The sequence below is a fragment of the Balaenoptera acutorostrata genome, chromosome X (assembly GCF_949987535.1).
Source record: "Balaenoptera acutorostrata chromosome X, mBalAcu1.1, whole genome shotgun sequence".
NCBI classification, from domain to species: domain Eukaryota; kingdom Metazoa; phylum Chordata; class Mammalia; order Artiodactyla; family Balaenopteridae; genus Balaenoptera; species Balaenoptera acutorostrata.
Genome location: NC_080085.1, coordinates 117,119,521 through 117,137,979, shown reverse-complemented (window position 1 = coordinate 117,137,979; position 18,459 = coordinate 117,119,521). Strand labels below are relative to the sequence as shown.

Here is an 18,459-nt window from a genome sequence, read left to right as displayed (position 1 = left end):
TAAAAGGGGGAAGAATACAGGAGTAATGGGGTGAGTAGAAGGCCTTAGCTAGTGGATATTTGGATAAAGAATACAGGAGAATTGTGTAAATGCTAGGATCCCATAATAAGCAGAAATCACAGCACTAGACCCTTTCTTTATTAAAAGAAATGTAGATCAATTTAAAATTGATCTTATGGTCTCTTACCAATCTCTCAAACAAAAAGCCTAATACACTTGAAATTGTCACAAAATCGTGTATGCGTCAAATTATAACAGACGAATCCAAAGATTTTGTTCTCTCCACCCTCCTTATCCCCATCCCACTCAAGAGAAAAATCAGTTCTTCTTGTTCTTCTTGTCTCTCTGTGGGTCTCACTCTCCTGAGTGATTTATCAAAATCATTCTTCCAAACTAACACAACATTCCTCCTAAGCAAATACACACTTACAGAGAAAGAGGAAATGAATAGACGAGAGAGCAGAACTGAAGGACCTAACTTAATCCGGGAGATGGAAAACATTTCCCTAAGAAAAAAATAGGAATAAAGCTGACTGTATACAAATGCTCATAGCAGCTTTATTTGTAATAGCTGCAAACTATAAACAGCACAAAAGTCCATCAGCTGCTGAATGGATAAGCAAATTGTGGTATATACATACAATGGAATGCTACTCAGTAATAAAAGGCAATGAACCTTTGATACACATAACAATGTAGATGAATATCAAGATAATTATGCCGAGTCAAAAAAGCCAGACCAAAATTAAAAGGACATACTAAATGATTCCATTTATATAAAACTCTAAACATGCAAACTCTAGACATTAAATGTGTACAGCTTTTTGTGTGTCAATTGTACCTCAATAAAGTGCGAAAAATGCAAATGAATCTGTAGTGACTAAAAGCAGATCAGTGGTTGACTGAAGAGCAGGGTAAGGCGGGGAGGCAGGGATTAAACAAGGCCATGAGAAACCTTTGGGGGGCGTGATATACCTGTATATCTATGTATCTGTATATCTCTATATTATCTTGACTGGTGATGATTTCATGGGTGTACACATATGTCAAAACTTATCAAATTATACATTTTAAATATGTGTAGTTTGTTGTATATCCATTCTACTTCAGTTAATCTATATGAAAAATAGTTTCTAAAACTTAATTTGAGAACTGAAGAATGAATAGTGTGAAATTGTAGTGTTGACACGGGGGGAGGGGTAGTGGGCTGGGGAAGAGAGAACTCCAGGTAGAGAGAACAGTGCGCAGAGTTTCTGAGGGGGAAGGGTATGACATGTTTGAAGAGTTCAGAAAAGTCCTGTTTGGAAGGAGTTGAGAGATCCAAGGGAAAAGGGGCAGGAGACGAGGTCAGAGAGGGCAGCAGAGGCCAGATCGCGCTGGGCCTCACATTCATCTGTTCTTTCAGCAAATATTTGCTGAGTGCTTACTGTGTGCCAGGAGCTGTTCTAGGTGATTGGGATTATTTCAGTTCACTAGGGCTGCGATAGCAAAGCACCACAGACTCGGGGTGGGGGGCTTAAACAACAGAAATTTAATTTCTTACAGTTTTGGGGGCTAGAAGTTGGAAGTCAAGGTATCAGCAGGGTTGGTTTCTTCTGAGGCCTCACTCCTTGGCTTGTAGATGGCCCTCTTCTCCCTGTGTCTTTACATCATCTTCCCTCTGTATGTGTCTGTGTCCTAATTTCCTCTTCTTTGAGGGCACCAGTCATATTGGATTAGGGTCCACCCACCTGACTTCATTTTACCTTAATTAGCTCTTTAAAGGTCCTCCCTCCAAATACAGCCACGATCTGTGGTACGGGGGGTTAAGATTTCAACATATGGATTTTAGGGAGGACACAGTTCAGCCCATAACAGATATAGCTGTGCACAAAACAAAGATGCACGGTCTCGTGGAGGGGGTCTCATGCTAGAGGCGGGAGACAGAGAATAAACAATAGTCATAATAAAGTATATCAACTGTAAGAAGGTGGTAAGTGCTATCGAAAAAAAAAGTGGGGCAGGATAAGGGGATTGGGAATATGAACTGTGTGACAGAAGGTGGGAGTCGGGATGAAAGGAAAGAGGGAGGGTTAAAAGTTTTGTTCTTTAGCCTGGGGGCAGTGAAAAGCTCTTGAAGGGTTTTTTTTTTTTTTTTAATTTTTATTTATGGCTGTGTTGGGTCCTCGTCCCTGTGCGAGGGCTTTCTCCAGTTGCGGCAAGCGGGGACCACTCTTCATCGCGGTGCGCGGGCCTCTCACTATCGCGGCCTCTCCTGTTGCGGAGCACAGGCTCCAGACGCGCAGGCTCAGTAGTTGTGGCTCACGGGCCTAGTTGCTCCGCGGCATGTGGGATCTTCCCAGACCAGGGCTCGAACCCGTGTCCCCTGCATTGGCAGGCAGATTCTCAACCACTGCGCCACCAGGGAAGCCCCTCTTGAAGGGTTTTTAACAGAAGTGTGACATGATATTTGCTTTTGAAAAAGATCACTCTGTTTATGGAAAATAAAATAAAGGGTGGGGGAGGCAGGTAGGAGGATTTGGCAATAGTCCAGATACAAGGTCATACTGGCCTGAACTAAAGTGGTAAGTAGGGGGCTGGTATCATGTGGATAGACTGAAGGTATGCTAAGGAAATTGAATCAATAGCATTTGGTGACTGAATGTAGAAGGTGAGGAAAATGGACAGAACAAGGATGACTCCTAGGATTCTATCTTGCGTGGCAAGATGGATGATGGATAAGGAACACTAAAAGAGAACCTGGTTTGGGAGGGAAGATCATGAGTTTGATTTTGGATGCAGTGAGTGACATGCCCTGTGTAATTCCCAAGTGGAGTTATCCAGTGGTCAGTGAGATATGTGGGCCTGGAGGTTAGAGGAAGTGCACGGACTGGAGGTACAGATCTGGGAACCAGCAACGTATAAATGGTAGAAGCAAGGGGTGTAGATGAGATCAACAATGCCTGCAAGACTACGTTGTTTCTCTGGTCTGCTTGCTCTCCCACTTTCTGCAATGACAATTTCATGCTTTCTCCACCCTTTTCAAAACTTCTATCACTCCTACTCAACCAACACACAAACATACACCACCACCACCGCTGCCACCGCCATCATCATCAACGGAGACCTAGATCCCAATCTCTTCTCCTGAACCCCGCCCATTATTCCCCCTCCAGTTTCTTCTGTCACTCCTTCTTTATTTTCTCCATCCCATCATCTCTTACACATGCTCAAGCCTTTCCCATATTTAGAACAATTTTCCTTGATACCCACCTTCCCCTTCTAGCTATCCTTCTATCTTTTCCCCCCTCATTGTTAAACTTCTCCCAAGAGTTGTCTGTTCTCACTGCCTCCATTTTTTTAATTTCCCACTCACTTCTCAACTTACCTCAATCTGTATTCCACCCTCACCACCCACTGAAATCTTTTGAGAAGGTTGGCAGGACGTTCATGTTCCTAAACTTAATGGGCACTTTTTGATTTTCATCTTCCCTGATATCTCAGGAGCATTTGTTACACTTGACTGCAGTTGAAAACAAAGGTTGTTCTCTCTAAGTGCCAGGCTCATTTCGTTCATTTATGGAGAAAAATATCTGCCAACTACTAAGTTTAAATAACCATAGTTTGCCCATCATTCTTTCAAATAAAAATGGAGTCTCATGAAGAAAACAGCTAGTTCAGTTTGTAACTCAACTGGGCAAGTTAATTTTTTTGAGATGACCATCACACTTTTTTCTGCAGAAGTGCTTTATGCATACTTTCTATTTTGTCACACAGGATATTAACAAGACCTGTACTCAAGGGTTGAGATTGAATAAAATTAATACCTCTTACTGATTCCTCAGGTAAAATCGGATTTTACTTTGCTTTCTTCAAGCGTGTGGTGATGAGAAGTACAATGACTGTTAGTACAGTCTGATACCACTGGCTTGATTCATGCCAGTGCACCAGCAGTTTGACCTACCATTGCTTTTGCACCATCGGTGAAAATGTCCACACAGTTTAAAAAAAAAAAAAAAAAGGCTGCTGCCGCTGAGGATGATGATGTAAACAGTTTTGACCTTGTGGGACCTTGGAAAGGGACTTCCAGGGACCACAAATTGAAAAACATCCTTTTAGGTTAATCAGGATTTACCCTAAACTGGTGAATAGAGTCACATTCCCTGAGAGGTGGATAGTGGAAGAAAGTGGGGTTCTGGTAGCATGAAAGAGGAGCAGAATCAGTGTTGATACCATCCAAATGTCTCTTCAATGAACAAAAACAACAACAAAACACAGGTGTAGTAAAATCATTAAGTGAGAAATGGCATAATGGGAGGTGTAATCAGAAAGTAGAATTTTGGGCTTCCCTGGTGGCGCAGTGGTTGAGAATCTGCCTGCCAGTGCAGGGGACACGGGTTCGAGCCCTGGTCTGGGAAGATCCCACATGCCACGGAGCAACTGGGCCCGTGAGCCACAATTGCTGAGCCTGTGCGTCTGGAGCCTGTGCTCCGCAACGAGAGGCCGCGATAGTGAGGGACCCGCGCACGGCGATGAAGAGTGGTCCCCGCTTGCCACAACTAGAGAAAGCCCTCGCACAGAAATGAAGACCCAACACAGCCATAAATAAATAAAATAAATAAATAATAATAATAAAAAAAATAAAAAAATAAAAAAAAGAAAGTAGAATTTTGAGTTAGGTTAAATTTCTGCTGGTTACAAGGGTAATCTGAAGTGTAACTGTTGGAATGGGTGGCTGAGTGGAGGAGAGGGTCATTTGAAACAAGGAAGTCAAGGAATAAAATGGCCAGGGTAGTGGGTAGGTTGGCCATGTGGACCCTGAAATCCCCCAGGATGATGTCAGCAGGACTTGGGATAGAAAGGAAGGAGCCAGTTGCTGAAGTCTCCAGTGAATACAGAAGAGCGACCATAAGTTCAGTTGATAACAGGGACCAAGATGGGGAAGTGGTAGCACGCCCAAACAGTATGGACCTCAGAGGAGGGAATAATGACTTGAAAGTGGCATCCCCCAATGTGGAGGGCACTAACCTTACCTCCCAGACTACGGAATGTGGGGTGTTGAGAGATGAAGTAGGCACCATTCAAGAGGGCTGCAAAGGAAATGGTGTCCTGAGAGGAAAATCAGATTTCCATTAAGGTAAGAAGGTGGAAACAAAATGCTCAGAAAAGGCATTGAGGATATAAAGGCGTGTGATAGTTATGTAGCAGCCCTTCCAGAAAAGGCGTGATGGAATGTTTGGTTGCTGAGAGAAGAGGGGAACTTTGGGTAACAGGAGAGGAAACAGTATTATGGTAAAAAGTATACTTGGGAGATGGGAGATAGGGGAATATATGACTAGAGGGGCTTAGAGTTGGGAAAACACCTCTGAATGTAAGCCCATAAGCTACCCTAGATTTAGTCCTGCCGGCCTCTGGGAGGACCAGGCTTAGACTTTCAGAATTCAACTAAGGTTTGGAAAAAAAAAAAAAGGCCATGAGGTTATCAAGTCCTGAGGATACTAGGGATGGGATGGAGTGGGGTGGATAGGACCTGATGGTCTTATATTTTGTTAGACTAAAGGACACTTCAGGTAGTTTTTTTCAGAACAAAAGAATGTCTGCCTCAAAGAAGTCTGCAAATCCATACCTCTTAAGATATGGAAAATGCTTGCAGCTTTGAAATAAACTTTTTCAGTTTCTAACCATCCCATTCAAGTTATTTAAAATTGTAGGGGCTTCTACCAGAGCATCTGTTCAGTTACAAAGAATCATTATCAAGTGCTATAAACAGAACACAAATTTAGTTAAAAAAAAAAAGACTATATGATTACTATTATCAGTGGGACCAAAAAGAGCCAGGATCATTCTTGGTTTAAATATTTAAAGATACTGCTCCAAACAAAATAAAGGGGTTTGTTACCTTCTTAAATAACCTCTACAGTTTTAATCCGGTCTCTTGGTTTGTTGTGATGTATTGAGGCAATATGACTACAGCTAGTCACTTCCACTGGGGTCAATTTTACCTAAAAGGCTGCAGCACTGGTAGATGACTAAAGGTAAGGAAGTGGTTTGAGTTGCTGATGGGAAAATTGCCTTAGCAGTTTTTTCTTGCCTGTTTTCAGAGGCTTGCTAATGTTGCCACCAAAGAGTACCACTGGACCCCAAACTCCTTGGTTCTTTGCAATCATGGGCTCTCCATCACTGCTGAGAATATATAGTTACACAAGCTCCAGTATCCCAGCTTAAAAGTACCACTGGCCAATCAAAGTGTATTTTGATGACACAATCATTTGTAACAGTTTTTATTGGTTAAACATGGTTTTATTTGGGGGGTTTGCTTCAAATACTAGGAACTTGTTTGGGTGTGTGTAACCAGATTAAACTAGAATTGGCTTCTTAAACGTGGAGCTTGGGTGCTTTAAATTTTGTATTTCACTTATTTAGTAAAGTTACTGATTCTAAATATATATCTAGACTCTGATTTTACTCCAAATGTTAACATTAAAAATGCATTTTGTATAGTTATGTTGAGAACCTCAACGTTTATATAATCACTCCATTTTACAGATAAGAAAACTGAAACTAAGAGAGACAAACTTGCCCAAGGTCACATACAGCTGGTAAGTGTCAAAGATGAGGTGTGTTTTTTTTCCACTTGTAGTAATATCATTTTAATTCAGAAATTTAAATATACACATTCATAGCCAACTATTTAAAAAAGCATATGCCCTGTAAAAAAAAAAAGTGGCATTTCCAAAAAAGGAGTTAGCCAAAAGCAATAGCAAAATTACATGATTACAGTAGGCTGAATTTGCACATAATATCCCTTAAACATCAGAAAGTAAAATAATTACACACCGACCCCTGTCATCAAATTATTTCAAAAAATCTAATATTGGTATTCTAATGAACAAAAGTATAAACATCTCTTTATGACCAACTGCTCAGACAGCATACACACTGCTTTCATTTCCTCAGCATCCTTTCCCTTGGCACTATTCTTTAGCTCTTACAGCAATTACTTTGTTGGGTCAGTTTAAGAAAAGTCTAAAAAGTAAGGCTTTATATGACTGGCCATTGGTTATTGATGTAAGCTCTTATTCTTTATAATAGAATATTTGTGTATATTGTTAAACTGGATGGCATTTGATATATGGCATGCCAATCTTCAACATGTACTGAAGTTTATTAAGAAAGGTGTGAAATCAGATTATCTTAATATTTAAAGTATTAACAGTGAAATTATTTTAGAAACAAAGAAAAACAAATAAAATATTATCATAAAATGGTTTTGCTCTAGCTCCTTTCACCGTTTCATACTTTTCCTCCCTATATTAAGATGTAAATATTTAAGAACTTACCAGACACTGAACTTCCCAGTATATTCGGAAAGATAAGATTTGAATGTGTTTGGTACAAAATGATATAGGTACTTAAATGCTAAAAGAGCTCAGAAAGTAATTGCAAAGATGTGTTTTATACTACACTTGTCCTGCAGGTGTTTACATAACTCGTTTCTCTACCTCACCCACTCTATACTATTCATTACAAACACTGACTCCTATGTGCTCCCTGGGCTCATCTGAAGCACAGAACACAGTAAATTATTTGAGTGATTATTTTCTCCATTCTCCTGAGGATGATACAAAATCAGTACCATTCTAGATGCCATAGGGAATTGGGGCTTAATTCTCTCCTGGAAACCTAATTGAGAAAAGCTTGTGATAGACACTAGCACATGTCCTTTTCTACCCTAACCCTTCCTCCCCAAAATACTCTAGCCTCATGGTGCCTATTTACCGAATGGTAGACTTTGTCCTGTATTCCTATCCACAGAGGAAAGTTGTTTGAATAAACTCAGCTTCATATATTTAAATCTTAGGCTTCCTCTTAAGCTATATTTTTCTCTACAGTCTCTACCTTTGCCAAGTTTGGTATGTAACAAGCCATTTTTTCGTGCTTTTTACTTATTTTCTAACCACAAACTACAAAAATCTTCATTTGTTTCTGGAGATGTAGAATACACAGTTTTTGGCATAATATTTTGTATAATATAAAGTAAATATAAATTTTGAGTTAGCCTATTCCTGTGAACTGATGATGACAGTTGAATATTTTGCTCAAAAAGCTGGTGTGGATTTTGAAAACTTTGCTTGACTCTCCTAAGAGGATAAACAGATGCTAAAAGATGATAAGGTTTATATGCTAACTGGCAAATTCTTAAGATTTATTTTACTGAGCCGTAGCAAATAAGATCGTCTCACTCCACGGTATAGGGGTCAGTCTTTGCAGGCTATGCATCTCTGTAGCAACTAGTCAACTCTGTCACTGTTGTACAAAAGCAGCCATAAACAATGAGTATGGCCGTGTTCCAATAAAACTTTATTTATGGACACTGAATTTCATATTAATTTTCATGTGTCTTGAAATATTCTTTTTTTTTAACCATTTAAAATTGTAAACACAATTCTTAGCTCGCAAGGCCATGAAAAGCAGGCAGTGGGCTGGATTTGGCCAACAGGCCAGAGCTGGCTGTCCCTTATATAGGCTTTTATATGCTATGCAAAATGTTTAAAAACTACAGGTTCCAAGTCTAGAGACTTAGGAGACTTATGTTTTTTTAGATCTCTCATTTTAAAACTTATACCAAATAAGTTCTCTACTTTCTAGATAAATATACTCACATAAGAGAAAAAATAATTCAGAATACAAATTCCTACTTTAAAAAACAAACAAAAAAAACAACCCCAGAAAGCTGTAAAATGAATGTTTCACCTTAAAACATAATTAGGAAACACTTAAATTTTTATTCTATGCAATATAAAACAATATGCATAGATTTGGTACATAATTTTTTAGTTTTTAATTTAGGAAAAAAGATAATGAGGAAAAGGTTTAAAAATCTCTCTATCCCTTTTATAAAAATTGCAGCTGACACCAGAAATCCCTTGCATGTACAACCATCAACTCTGACTACAATATGAATTATACTTAGGATTTGGAATTTACCAACATGAGTTCTGGGTGCTCTTTTAAAAATGCACAATTATATCGTAGAACACTATGGCTTCTACAAACTTTGAGACACTTTTGAATAGGAAACTCCTGCCTCCATAATATAAGGAAACAAGAATATTCTTTCCATAGTCATAGAGTATAAAAAACTTCACAGTCTGATTTACCTTTATCAAAGGTAAAATGATTCACTGCTACATTTCATGGATTATTTTGATGCTCAGTAGTTCCTAAACACAAAATAAATTCCACATGAACTCTTATCAGTTTGGGTTTTCCAAAGCAAGACACCAATACAAAATGTATTGAATTGGCTGGCAGAAGTCCATGGACTACAGAAAAGGAATTAAATATAAACGTTTACCAACTTTATCCATTCTAATTTTACAACAGCTTTGAGTATTGAGACCTAATTGGTTTCTTGTGTCTATCCATTATAAACGTAACTCAGTCTTCTATATTTTTTTTTTCAGTCTTCTATTTTAATACTCCTCAGGGTCATTTTTTGCTGGGTATTTCATTGAGCATCGTATAAGATCATCTCTTCCAACTTCAACCACTTGTTCTTCTCAAGATTTCATTTCATTACAATAACGAACTTTTTCATCTTTAGCAAGTTGGGTATATACTTGCTTTAGAGAACTAGAGAGATTTTTCCAGTTTTCACTTACAGTTTTCAGCTTTACTTGTGATGTACCATCCTTAGGTTCCTAAAAGTGTTCAGCTATAAAAATGTTATAAGTTGAGCGAGGTCTTTTCGGCTTTCCAAGCATTGTTAACTCTCTCTTTTCTATGAACGCTTTCTTTGTTAAACGTTTCTGCATGATTTCTTTTTCCAAAGATACCATTTGACTTGGAGTTAGTTGTCCTTGAATTCTGTTTATCTCTTCTTTGTATGCCTGCCATTCTGCCCTGTAAGTATCTTTGTGTATCTTTTTCTCTGAATCAGGATGTTCCCTCCATAGCTCGGCGATTTTTTTAAAATAAATTTATTTATGTATTTATTTATTTATTTATTTTTGGCTGCATTGGGTCTTTGTTGCTGCGCGCGGGCTTTCTCTAGTTGTCGCGAGTGGGAGCTACTCTGTGTTGCGGTGGCTTCTCTTGTTGTGGAGCATGGGCTCTAGGCACGCGGGCTTCAATAGTTGTGGCACGCGGGCTCCAATAGTTGTGGCACGCGGGCTCAGTAGCTGTGCCTTGCGGGCTCTAGAGCGCAGGCTCAGTAGCTGTGGCGCACAGGGTTAGTTGCTCCACAGCATGTAGGATCTTCCCGGACCAGGGCTTGAACCCGTGTGCCCTGCATTGGCAGGCGGATTCTTAACCACTGCGCCACCAGGGAAGCCCCGATTTTTAAAATTAGTTCTGAATTTTTCGCATCTGGGTTCTGAGCTTTAATTATAGGTAGCTGTTCTTTAGAAAATCGAACGTATGAAGTCATAGGCTTCCTTGGATAACCACTCATGTTGGATGAAAAGCAACTTGGTACATTCGCAAAACTGAAGGGAGAGCGCAGTCGACGGCCACAGCCCGCGCAGAGGTCCGCTCCTGGCTTTCCCAGAGCACTCAGCACGCCCCACTGGCGCAATAGAACAACCCCAGCAATGACGACTTGAACCCGCGAGCAACCCTCCCGAATTTGCTGTCATGCCCGCCACTCAAAGATGAGGTTTTAACCCGGATTGGAATGCTTTTTATCCACGCTCTTAAACCACTGCGCTGCAGTACCGTACACCTGTCTTCTGCAGTGGACGTTTGGAAAATACTTAAAACTGGATTATAGGGTTGGTCACTTTTGAAGTACAAAATCACATGGGTTGATGTGAAGTATAATTATATACAAGCTACATCTTAAGTATGTGTTACTGCAGGATCTCCCTGCCGTGGCTTATCCGTCCCAGTCATTGAAATCATCTGCGCTTCTATGATGACATGTTCTCAGATGTGCTGTGGAGTGCGTGCTTACCTCAACATTGTTCTCAGTGTTAGTTCAGTCTGCCTTCCAAGTTTGCCGATAAAGTGAGTAGATAAGTAGGTGAGTGTTACAAGTTATACATCTTGGATGCTTAATGAAATTTTAGTGCCACCCTTTGGCATGTTCCCTCAACAGGGTGGCCCAAAAGTTTTAGTGCAGTTTTAAGCTTTAAATATAAATACATTTTCATTGAGCACCCACCAGATTACTAGACAGAAAATCCCAGATCACTCTACCATTTATGAGACAAGTCGAGGAGCTAAGCATTAAGGGTTGGGTCACGGGGAGTACAGGCTTTGGGATGGAACAGAGTGAAAGGGTGTAGACAAGAAAGCAGTCAGCTCCCCAGGACACGATGTAGGAGCTCCCCGACAACCTTGAGCATTTTCAGTCAAGTTACCAAATTTAGAAAATGTTGAGTATCTGGATTTCTTGTAGGAAATGGCAAAGCCTCTCTGGGTTAGACACAGGATAGCCAAAATGGCAGGCACAAGTGTCCGAGAGCATGGAGGCATTGAAGTGTGAGGATGTAAAAGCACAGAAATCCTCTGGAGAGTGCAGAGACATGGGCTAGAATTGGGGATGCCCCAAGCCAGTATCTGGGCTACACCATCATTAGTATGGACTCCCCTTGAATTTGTATAACAAAGTTGACCAGTCTCAGTGGCTCATGGCTTTTCTTTCTTTATCAGGTCTCAGATTCTTCATAGTAATAACTAACATGTACTGAGTGCCTTCCTTCTATGTTCTAGGCTCTTTACAAACATGCATTATTTCCTCTATCCAGGCTATCATCTGAAAGAAGGCTTCATAGCTGAAGGATCTGACCTCAGAGAAGTTAAGCAACTTACCCCAGTTTCCATAGCTCATGACTCCAGGCTTCTTCTAGTAAAGCACTCGGCCTCACATGTCTCATTCCACAGCTGCCTTCTATTTTCAAAAGGAATTCCTGACTTTTACCTCTTTCCCCTTAATACTATGTCTAAGACCATCTCCTTATCTTGGTCAATTTTTTCTGGCATAGTGAATAGAGAGTCTTGTGCAACTGTTGTAACCCAAGAGATGCAAAGAGTACAGGTACCCTGGTTGCCACAACAGAAGGTACGAACCATCCTTAGCTCTGCCCACAGGCTCACTAAGTCATAGGTTTCTCTTGGTATCACTGAGACCATCTCAAGCTCTTGGAGCATGGAAAATGCTCCTACTATTTAAAGAAGAAAACAAAATCATTCGTACATAGTATTGGCATCTAGTAGGTAATTCAATAAATGGTCTTGACTAATCAGTAATTTAGTAACTTTTATTTTTATAATGTGGGTTGTGGGGTGGAGGGGAGGAGAAACACAGAACAGTTTTTCTGTGGTTGATTCTATAAGTTTGGGTGGGGAATCAGGGCAGGAGAAAAATCTATTTCCTGCACCTTGAACAAAGATTTCTGGCCAGGCCTGCCGCAGACTCACTGCAGTCCATCCACCTTACTGTACAAATGGGTGAGTTTTGAGGCCCAGGCTGAAGAAAGGATTGGCCTGAGTTCGTACAGCTAGTTAGTGGGACAACGGAAGTCGGTCCCTACTTTTGCAAAAAAGTACTCTAGGCAGTTAAAATTCTCTTTCTGCCCTGCCACCGAATGCCTGCAATTGTGATCCTTATTGCTTAATTTTTTCCAAAATGAGCTATGGCAAGAACAGGAGAGGAGCTCTGGGCAAAGGTTTCCAAAATGGAACAGCAATGCAGTATAGCTGAACATGGCTGAACAATCTAGGGTGAACGGTATGGCCCTTAATGCCTTTGTGTGCCTGGATTTGCCACATGTCTGGATGGTCAGCGGATGAGAACGCAGCCGAAACCTTGTTCGTATTCAATCCTGTCTTGGCCACATCTTCCAGTCCCAGCGCTTGCCTCAAGGTATTGGGAGAACTAGGCCATATTCCCCACTCTTTTCAAAAGGCCCTTCTCGAACTCAGCTCAGGTCAAAAGGAGCACACGTACATCAGGGCTACGAGCAATGGGCTCTCCCTGAATCCCTGCCCCAGGATCACCAGCGCCAGTGCCTAGCAGCCTGCATCTCTCCCGAAGTAGCTAACGTGGGCGCTACCAAAAGGGAGACCATTTGGTCTTTGACAAACATTTGCCGACCCATGACTCTGTGCATGTCTCGAGGCTACGACATGAGGATACGGCGTTAAACTGTGGCTCCCCTCGGTGAGCTCCCAGTCAAGTCGGTGAAGCAGACATTAAACAATTTCATAGGTCAGCACGACAGAAGCAGCGACAATACATCAGGCACAGTGCCACAGCCCAGGGGGTGCGAAGGTGTTCAAGACCGAGTCCGGCTCTCGCCACCTCAGAGACAAACAGGAAAACAGTGACAATACCGTGTTTAACTGCTGGGAAAGAGGTCTGCTTGGGAAGCTGGGGGAACTCTGAAGAGAGGGGACTAAAGGGAGTTTTGGTCACAGCACTGAGAAAGTCCTGGAAAATCACCAACTGGATGGAGACAGTAATGGCTCCTGTTTTTGGCTTCCACTGGGAAATCAGATTAGCTGCCAGCCACAGAGCCTCAAGCCAGTTTCTGGGCTCTTGGAGCAAGGACAAGGAAACCCAGGGGAAGGTTTTGCTTTACTAGTTGTGGGCACAATTGTGACGCAAACTGAAGTTTTTCTGCCCTTCTGGAGCCTCCTCTCAGGATCTGTTCCAGTTTTGATTTCTCCTTATCTGAGAGGCCTTTCCCAGAAAGAATCCTAAATGAATTCATTCTTTTTTTTTTTTTTTTTTTTTGCCAAAATAAGATTTTATTTTAAAGTCATTTGAAAAACACGGAGCAAGGAAAGAGACCTAAGACTAAATGGATGTAGATTCCAAATTCATATTCTTTCCTACCTCCACCAGTGGTCTTTTGTCATGCCAAGAAGTTGCTTTCTTTGGTAATTCCTATTTATTTTTAGCTTCCTGGAGAAGAGATCTTTTCCCATAAGCCATCTTCATTTTTTTTGTAGAGTAGAGCCTTATTTCCAGGAAACAGCATGTTAGCTGGAGAAGGGTATTTCTTTAAAAACATCAAGGTAGATCTGATATGTTCAACAAAGTGGGGGGGCTCAGCCAGAGGTGACGTGGAAAGGTTCTCTAGTATTTGCTTATCATCTTGCTGCAACCAGAAATCCACATGGGGAAATGGCATCCAGGAATATGGTCCTATACGAAGCTGTTCTGTCTTTGCATCGTAAATACTAATCATTGGTCCTCCTGTTAAAGCTCGTGCGGCACGTAGCTCCTCCTCCGGACCTCGGTCTTGGAAGGAGGCTCTGTAGATCTCTGAGGTTTTGATGTTGACAGCAATGCCATAAATTACTGGAAAGTGGTTTTCATTTTCTTCCCGGTCATTTAATTCTGTCACACATAATGTCACCAAGTGAATGTCATCTTCCTGTCTGTCAAATTCACTAAGAAGCTGATGCGTCAGTTTTTGTGACAACTGCCTGTCATCACTGAAGCCGCCCACGAGGTGCACTTCCAGCCTTCCACATTGAGTGTAGTCGGACAAGGATTTTATGGAGTTCATGATCAAGGGGACCTCAGCTTTGGTGTCAGTTCCATCACAATGTGTCAAGCAGGTAGCCCCATTCCCTGTGTGCCTCAGGACCACAATGTGATAAGTGGTGGCATCATCAGAACCCAGAATGGAGATGGAGCCTCCAGAAGCGGGTGGGCTCGGACGAGGTCCCCAGCGGACTGCGGCAGCCTCACTCGCCGCCCCTCCACGAGTAGCGGCATCGCGGAGGCGGCCGCCCCGGCAGGCCCAGGGAGGCGGCGGCCTCCTCAGCCGCGGGCCGCCCGCCGCCCCTGCCCCCGCCCTCGCCCTCCTAAATGAATTCATTCTGATCTGTGAATAACTGGTAAGAGCAGTGTCTCCCAGGTTTCTCTGAGGATTAGAATCACCTGGTGTCGTTCCTAATTAGACTGTTGATCTTGTTTTTCTCCTGGTGCGATATTGTGATTTATAATAAGAAATATATATTTGGTTTTCCTCCCCATTTCTGGCACAGAGCTCCTAAAACTCTTGAAATATCCAAAGTGATGAGAGCAATAAAGGTGTCTGGATATTCTTAACAAACCCCTTTCAACCACATCTGAGTTTATGTTAATGCAGTGACTTCTGGAAAACCCCTAAGGATGGGGACCTCCAGAGGGGAGAGGGGCTGCAGGTTGAATCAGTCACCAGTGGCCAATAATTTAGTCAATCATGCCTATGTAATGAAGCCTCTATAAAGACCCAAAAGGACAGGGTTTGGAGGACCCTCAGGTTGGTGAACCAGAATGCTTCCGTGTGCTACCATGCTGGGCCCCAAACTCCACAAGGACAGAAGCCCTTTTGTTCAAGACCTCGCCCTATGTATCTCCTCATCTGGCCATTGGTTCATATTCTTTAATATCCTTTGTAATAAATCAGTAATCTAGTGAGTACACTGGTTTCCTGAGTTCTGTGAGCTGCTCTAGCAAATTGATCGAACCCAAAGGAGGGGGTCATGGGGACCTCTGATTTATAGCCAATTGGTCAGAAGTACAGGTGATAACCTGGACTTGTGATTGATATCTGAAGTGGAGGGCAGTCTTGTGGGACTGAGCCCTTAACCTGTGGGATCAGACACTATCTCCGGGTAGATAGTGTCAGAGTGGAGTTCAATTGTGGGTAGACAGTGCCAGAGTGGAGTTGAATTATAGGACACCCAGCCGGTGTCAGACAGTTGGTCAGTGGTGTGGAAAAGCCCACACTTTAGAATTGTTGGAGCAGAATCTTACCTGGAAATTTTTATTCAATAAGTCTGGGTAGGTTCTGGAAATCTGTTTTTTTTTTCAGGTACAAATATTATATGAAAGCAGGGACTATTTATTCTCTGAAAATGGGCAACTCTCCTTAAAATTTTCTGCTCGTTTTCTACACCTTCATGAAGTTGCAGGCTTTGTAAAATGAACAGGCTAATGCAGCTGGGCTCACAAATCAGACATACACGTGCTGAAGCCCCAGCGAAGTCTGAACTAGAAGAAAAGATACTTTCTGAAGTGCATAGCAAAGGGGATCAGAAAATTGTCCAAGCTCTGAATGTCAGAATAGTTCTGAATTCGTGGCTTTCTTTTGTGGACATCATGGAAATCTGTTTTTAACAAGGGCTCTGTGAACAAAGAAGAACAAAGAGCGTTGCTCACCACCCAGTTCCACAAGGGTTAAGGTGTAACCCACTGCATTTGCTGACGGACAGTGTACGCTGAGAGGAATTCAGGATGAAAAACAGGATGAGGCACTCTGTGCTTTGGACAAGCAGGCCCCATGGATAGTTAGATGCCTATCTCAGGAAGAATTTCAATGACCCCAGATTCTTGCATCTTCTAATACGTAGGAAAGCACAGTTAAAATCATTAACTTGAGGTATCTGTTCTTTGTGAATAGCAATAATCTTTTACCAAGAATGTATGCTTGACTGCGCACATTTCCTAGCCAAAAGTCGTGGATAAACTGGTTTCTCCCCTACCTCTTTGGAGCAGTTTCCTCAGAGCTAACTGAATGGCTGCCTCCTGGGCTATAGTCCTCAGCAAGACCCCAAATAAAACTTAAACTCACAACTCTTATATTGTGTGTCTTTCTTTAAGTCAACAGTTACAGGTAATTCTTCAGGCAAATTTGGGAAACCATGATTTAAAGCATTATCCCCAGGGATTCACAATAAAGGCTTTGATTTCTAATCAAAATAACCCAGACTTAGTGAATAAAAATCTCAAACACACATACCTAAGTGGTAGAGTGTAAATGTTTTAAAAACGTAATAATAAAACAGACCTTACACTGGAAAAGCATCCTACAGTTACATTTTCACATATACTATAAATATTACTACATCAGAACCTCCTAACAGCCCAGTAAACTCGGTAGGACAAGGATTCTTGTCCCCATTTTACGGATGAGGAAACTGCGCCAGAGTGTATCTTGTAATGTAATTGGAGAGCAAACAAATACGCATTAAATGGTGCAAGAACAACACAAAGCAAGATGCCTACTTTTGTAAAAGGATACCTTATAACACGGTTTACAAGGTCTGAAGGGATGTGGGTGGAGCCCAAGGGTAGCCTGAAGCAAATAGGAGTCTGAAGCTTCCCAAAAGTAGGAGATACATCTGCATTTGGAAACTCAGTAATTTTCTATGGCACCGTGAAATCTTTCTACACTGGATTGTCATGTGAACTATACCAGTAATATCTTCCACAACCACATATTGTACCACAGACCAGTCTGACTTGCAAGGGAAGTACAAGCTTTGGTCCTTTTGCAATGCTCTGCTGACTAACCAGTTTGTGTTTCATGTGGCTGGGTCAAGATGGAGATGTCCTAGTGAAGGGAAGGTGGTGATTATACGAGGCTTTGCCTAGGATTCTTTCTGGACCTACTTAGGGCTTCAGATGCAGTGAAGTTGAAGGATTTCATTCATTTCATCCAATTGTATGTCTCTTCTGGATCAGGCATTCTGCTGCCAGCTATGGGTGGGTTTTGAGAAATTCTTAGCCCAGGCAGGAGAGAAAGGAAGACATATACATGACTAGTGATTACCTAAGTCAGGAAGAATTGCAAAGCAGAAAAAGTAACATTCTGTGATAGTGGAGCAGGAGTTAATGGTTCTCATGGACGATCCTGGAGGGTTTACAGGAGGAAGTGACATTTCCACTGGGCCTTGAAAGACAGAAGGGCATTATAAACTGTGGGAATCTGTGAGCAAAGGCATCCGAAGCCTGAGCCCAAGGGAGATCTACTGGCAGCCCATTGCTCGGGTGGGACAACTGGGGGAAATTCTTTGGGCCTTATACTTGTGGGGAGGGGACGTGGAGTGGCTGTACCTTACTCTCCTTAATGGACATGATTCAAATTTAATTTTGAAAATTCTCTTTAATGATACTCAAGGGGCCTATGAGCATTACTGACAGTGTGGCCTCCTCTCAAGGGGGAGTATTTTGGGCAGCCAGCGCTAGTTGAGTTGTCCCAGGCCCCACTGTCTTCCATGGATGGCCAGTTGATGGGCTCAAGTGTTGGGTTATCAGAAAAGGATTGCAGAGGACCTCATATAAAATGCTAAGGGGTTGTAGATACTGCTGAGACAGTGAAAGGTTTTAAGCAGAAGAGTAACTTGTCACGTATACATCTTAAATCTCTCTGGTTGCCGTCTGGGAGATGGTTTAGACAAAGACAAGAGTGGAAGGAGAGAGTCCAATCGGGAGGCTACTGCAACAGTCCAAGCAAAAAATCATGGGGCCTAAACAGAGCCTGTAGCACTGAGGATGGCGTGGAGAAAGAGGTGGTTAATAAGACATCTCAGAGGCAGAATCAACTAGCCTCTGTCCTCATTCTGTGTGTGTGTGTGTGTGTGTGTGTGTGTGTGTGTGTGTGTGTGTAGGGGAATAAGACGAGGGAGGAGTCAAGAGTCACTGCCTAACAAGTGCAATGAGAGATGATCCTCTGTAAGAGTCCCCTTTCT

General features: G+C 42.0%; 2 pseudogenes; both read right to left on the bottom strand.

Moving 5' to 3' along the window:
* Positions 1–9,455: 9,455 nt before the first annotated feature.
* On the bottom strand, positions 9,456–11,808 carry LOC102997587 (transcription factor A, mitochondrial-like; annotated as a pseudogene).
* Positions 11,809–13,733: 1,925 nt separating this feature from the next.
* On the bottom strand, positions 13,734–14,793 carry LOC103011496 (protein N-terminal asparagine amidohydrolase-like; annotated as a pseudogene).
* Positions 14,794–18,459: the final 3,666 nt, after the last annotated feature.